The sequence below is a fragment of the Echeneis naucrates genome, chromosome 9 (genome assembly GCF_900963305.1).
Source record: "Echeneis naucrates chromosome 9, fEcheNa1.1, whole genome shotgun sequence".
In the NCBI taxonomy this organism is placed as follows: domain Eukaryota; kingdom Metazoa; phylum Chordata; class Actinopteri; order Carangiformes; family Echeneidae; genus Echeneis; species Echeneis naucrates.
This window is the reverse complement of record NC_042519.1, coordinates 12,914,994-12,920,868: the sequence shown is the minus strand read 5'-3', so window position 1 is coordinate 12,920,868 and position 5,875 is coordinate 12,914,994.

The following is a 5,875-nucleotide window of genomic DNA, read 5'->3' as shown; positions in this document are numbered from 1 at the left end:
AATTTCACTCTAAAAATCAAATCAAGAAAGTTTCACTTGAGTTGTAATTGACAGATTACAGACTGAAAAACTGAACTGCACATAAATCTAACGAAACAAAAAGACACATTTTAAATGGTTTATTTGAATGCTCTTGGCAGCTTTATGGAAATTTTTGAGTTAAGTTCAAACAGCCAGATTAATCATGTTCTACATATTATTGCTTATTGAAGTGTATAACTAAAAAAAATAATTTATTGTCATTTGTTTTTAATAATGAAAAACTTTTAGAGAAACTTAAATTGAAAACAAATCCCATTGGGATCAGAACTAAAAGACCATAAGCTCTTCCTGCTTCACAGTGCAGTATCACATGCGCTGTGCTAGCTGAGGATTGTGTGATGCACAGCAGCCGCAACACACGTCCTAACACAAGGGATTGCAATTTCAGGGTCAAGTGTTAAACAACTCAAAAACAAGGCCAATGGGATGATTCTACTTTAATCAAACTATGATTATGTGAATCTGCATATCCAGGCCATAGTACACAGCTATGTAAATCCCCAGTCCCAGCGCCATCAAAACAAAAGAATGTGGGTTTGAAAACTCTCAAACATATGGAAGGAAATGAAACGTGGATGAAGAATTGTTTGAGCATCAAGAGCACGAAAATGGCAGCTGTGAGTGACATAAACAATTCTCTCTAAACTCTAATCACAGTGTTTTATTTTAATGCCTGACCCAAGAAATAATGGACAGAAAATAAAACATTTTTGAATGTAAAGTCTTTATTCAGGCCTTTCAACAAAATGTAAAAAAAAAAAAAAAAGCATATTCTGCTTTTGTTACATCGGGCATTACACCCAATTCCTGCAATAACAAGAACTCCTTTTTGTTTTCTCCTCAGCCACCTGTCACATCTGCATCTTTGTTTTTTTTTCAAACAACAGCCTTTTTCAATCTCCTTTTCTTTTATTTTGCCCAGAGGATGGTCTCATAAGATTTACGTATCAAATATGATACACACGGCATAACAGGGTTAACCATAACTTCACTACAGTGGCGGCAGGTCAATGGCATTTTTCCAACAGTTCCATCATTATGGCCTAATGAAATGTAGGAGATACACAAAAGGGATCTATGAGAAACCCACAAATCTAAGGAGAGATCTTTTTCTGGCCACATTACAGACATTTTTTAAACCCTCAAGAGCCCAATATTTATGAAATGGCCTCACACAAAGAGACACACTGAATAAAACAATGTATTTTCTTTCTTTGCTTCCCTGTAGCCCATTTTATGGTGTTACTGACCTTTCTGAAAGGCATTTTAATCACATCCAGAGCCACGAGTTTGACGATACATTTCACAGCAGCCTGGCTCTTTTCTGGCTTCCACGTGGCTGCCACATTTTTCTGCTTTGCTTTGAAAATGAGGGCAGTTTGATGTGTTTTATTGAAACACATCCACAAATTACTTTGGGGACATTTGATGCACTTAGGATGTACTTCATGCACCACTTGTCTGTCTACCGAATGCTGTTCATTGATGGTTTGACACATAAATTCAGTGGACAGCTCCTTCATATTAATGTAACCATGTCAATGATTCTGTTGCTTAGTGGAATTTTGTATTGAATTTTATTCAATTGTTCTGCAGCTGTTGTTGTCTTATTACGGAAACACACAAAACATGTGTGCACAGATTAATGTGTGCACAGATTAATACACACACAACTGTGTTCTCCTTTCCCTCAGTCATTGAGCCAAATAAAAACCAAGATGTAATATTTGTATTCCTGAAACTAGTGTCACAACAAACAGGAACGTTCCCTCAGAGCAGACGCACGGATCAGTTCGGGAATCCAGCTGTTGGTGAAACAGTCTTATTAAGGTCAGGTCCACGTTTTATCAGTTTCAAGTTAAAGGTAAAATATGTCACAATCAATTCACTCATAGTAATGCCCGTCACATAACTAGCAGGTTGTAATTTGGTTTGATCTGATCAAAATGTGTTGTCCTTTTTATCAGAACAATAATCGAACCTGTGGCCCAACTGTAATCCATTTTCTCTCTTCTCCATAACTCACATCCTATGGATCTATAGCCACCTATAGGTCATCAATCTTTTCCATTTCAAACACAGTGACTTGTTTGAATGGAGCTAAACTTAAAATTTAGCAAACAGTAATGTTAATGAGAGTTTGTGAACGTAATATTTTTTTATAGCTTAACAGTGATGTGAATAATTGAAGACTGGTTGTGTTCTGTTTGAACTCATAGTTTCATTGTTAATAACTCTAAACCCCAACCCTTACTGGGTAAACTGGACTGAAATAGATCATTGAAACTTGTTTGACATCCATTAGATGCTTCACTTTCACATTCATATTTTTTGACTGTTTGGCTTTAACTTGAGGAGATAGATGGAAAAATAACAGGAAAAGTCATTGGCTTCATCTTTTTGCATAATTCTTTTTACTTTTTCATTCAGTCTCTGCTGTTGTTGGCTTTTAAGAACTGTGTTGCTAAACAAGGAAATATTAAGTTGGATTCATATTCGCCATGTTAACTATTGTAACAGCCCAAATTGCGTTTAGGGAAAAAGGGGAGGACAAAAAGGGGTTAGTGTTACTTTAATCAGTTACACTGATATGCTCTACCCAACTTTGCTGAACCTGAGCAAATTAAATGCCCAGTAGCATTCAAGAGCATTATCTCATTATCTCTTTCCAATTTACGTTTTTCCCTGCTTTGATTCTAACAATGAAACAAGCAAACTATTTTGAACCTGTTGCTGTAAAGTTATCTTCATCTTGTGTTTGGCAACTTTGGCTGTAAGGTGTGAACTAAAGTGGAAAACACATTAAGCCAATCCGCTGAATATGCATGGAAAATGAATTAGTTAGCATGTTCCCATCAATGATTCATTAATAAGCTGGAACAAAAGCGTGTCACCCAAAAAAAGATTATCAGGCTGATGTAATGGTTTACTTTATTTACTAAAATGCATCCTACAGTAATGTTAAAACCCAACATCCCATAATGAATGAACAGTATGAACAGATACTGTCGGAGCCAGGCAGAACGTGTCCTGGATGGAGATCTTCTCACCAGATTAAGATTCTTCCTCTTAGTGTCAACTTCCCACCAGCTGTGGCACAAGTTCATATAAGTACAGTAAATAAAATATACCTTATTTTCTGCAGCTATCAGATTCATTTCTGTTTCAGTCATCTTTATTCTTATTTGCTGGAAACAAATCCTTTTTTTTTTTCATTTGAAAGCAAAGATTATACGAGTTTCGAGGAGCCACAAAGGCGAAATCAAGTCTTGCCATGTCCCAAGAAATGCCCAAATACTGCAAATGAGAGACTAATCCTTTAAGCACAGAGATTACACATGTGCATGAACTAAGGAAGAGAGGGACTCTTTCTTATGGAAACCTTTTCCGATAGAAGATAAAATCAGATATTGGGGCAAAGTTTGACATTACTGTGGCTTCATTCATGCTTGGTATGTATGAGTGAACACATCAGGCGGTACATTGGCCCCTGATGGTGCATAAATTGAAGCTATATCATGCAGATGGGCCTCTAAGGCAGCGTAACACAGGCTACTTCACTGGCTCTGCTGGGCCGTTTCCTCCTGCTTGTTCTCAAACGTTCCCCTCACACAAATGGTTCTTATTTACAATGGGCTGCATTTTCATGGTGATTTCTGACACATGACAAATGGACTGAGGTGTGTGAAGGTGAACATGAGGCCTGGTTCTGTGCGGGGGGTTCTGGAGGATTAACAACAGCACTTGGCTTGACTTGCACGTTATTTAAAATTCATTTGTATGTCATGCAGCCAGCAGCCTCCATCAGAGAAAATATACGCAATATATACGTACCAAGTCAAAATGTTCAGCTTTGACATATTGTCACAATGCTGTGTGACAATATTGCTGTGCTGTATTAGTGGCTGCAGTGTGTCTGTTCTGCACCGCACATCCTCTCAAAACGGGGTTGAAGGCATGAAACTGCCACTCTCAAGTCATGCTCAATGTTGAGTTGAGATCTGTATTTCGTTTTCAGAAAAGCAACAGTCTGTCTTGTGTGTGTGTGTGTGTTTGTGTGTTTGTGTGTGATGGCGCTGGCTCTTTTGTGGTCCACATCACAAATGTATCCACGTTGCCCACGGCTACCTGTTACCTTGTTGTCCCGCTGCAAATATCATCCCGACGTCAATCATTGTTTTCACACTTTAGTCCCAGGTTATATTTTTCTCCTGGTCTCCCTAACGCTCATGAATCATTTTAGCCATTAATTATTACTTTGTTTGTGCGTGGGTGTTTTGTTTAGAGTGGATTATCTTTATTGTCAATAAAGAAAAGCATTGACAGTAAGATAGGCATGAAATTGAAAATGTCCTCCTGTTTGTCGCGCCCCACCTGTCATGCGTCCGTTCCCCACACTTTGAGAAGCACTGCATTACTGCTAATGTGGACACTTTAAAGAACGTGATTTGTCCACCTTGGACCTTTTGTGCTTGTGTGAACCTGCTTTGTCATCACACTATCGCTGATGTTCAAATGGTCTTGATTTGCTGTGGAGTCGTATCGCTCTCATTTACTAGCAACAAATAACTGTTTTCTTTTATCATTTTAATTGTGTCCAACACATTTATCTGTTGTGTCTAATGTGATCAGTATATGACAAATCATGTTCTGCTCTGGTGACTATTGTGAGGGAGTTTTCTCTTCTCCAACTGACTCAGGGTCAAAGGTCACTGTGAGGCCCAGGTTTTGATGCCACAGCTACGGCACTAAATATTACGGGCCTTGACACAATTGGCTCTGCAGACACAGCCGTGTATTTCTGCTGATACAGCTGATGTTGTCATGATGCTCTGTGTTCTAAGATCAGCACTTGGACAGATATAGTCATGTTTTCTTGTTTACAGTTAATGAACCAATAACGTGGGCACACATCCCTCCCTCCCCTTGAGCTCAAGTTTCAATAAACAGCCATCAGCATAAGACATCCTGTACTCCGTTGCTGTTTCTTCAACACTGATGAGAAATTTCCTAAATACTCATTGGACCAAATGACAGGTGTGATTCTGGAGGCTCAAACAGGCAGTGACATGAACTAAGGAGCTGCCACCTTCCTCCTCCAGACACAAAGTTTCTGGGTCACTAAGGTGACTCTCAGCTAGGAAAAAATTAAGAAGGGTTATATGCACACTTGTGTTTTCTTGTGTCTGTGATGGAAACATTTTGTGAACAGTGAGGCAAATTTACACAGAATGAATATGGTGAAGACATTTTAATATTTAATTAAGAGACATTTAATTGTGTGATAAAATTTTTAACATATTAACATTTTTTTCAGGGCCACAGCAGAAGTGTATGGTCTTATGTGTTAACGTGAGGTCTAACAGTCTGGCCAGAGGTAAGTAAAATCAGTGACAAAGCAAAGGTGAATTTAGGGAGAGAAACATCCGTGATGATGTGTCCTTATCTTCTGCTTCTCATCAGGGCACCAAGGGGCCCGGAAGTGAGCGCAAGTGCTGGGACATAATCTCTGAAATCTCTTCATTGCAGGTTCTCTGACATCACAGGTAATGGTGTAACCACTATGTGAAAAGGACATAAATTGCAGCAGATATTTCAGTTTAACTCTCAATTTTCATGGCTTCATGTTGAATTAGTTTAAAGGTCCCTGATTTTTTGACATGTTTCAGGCGTAGTTAGGGTTAGGGTTTGTGAGTCCAGGTAAACATGGACTGTATGTCATGAAGATAATTTCCGCTGTTCCTTTAAACAAAAGAACTTTTAAAAGCTATGCAGACACACACCATAAAAATGTTTATGGTGTGTGTCTGCTTATTTAACACTTTACAAAACA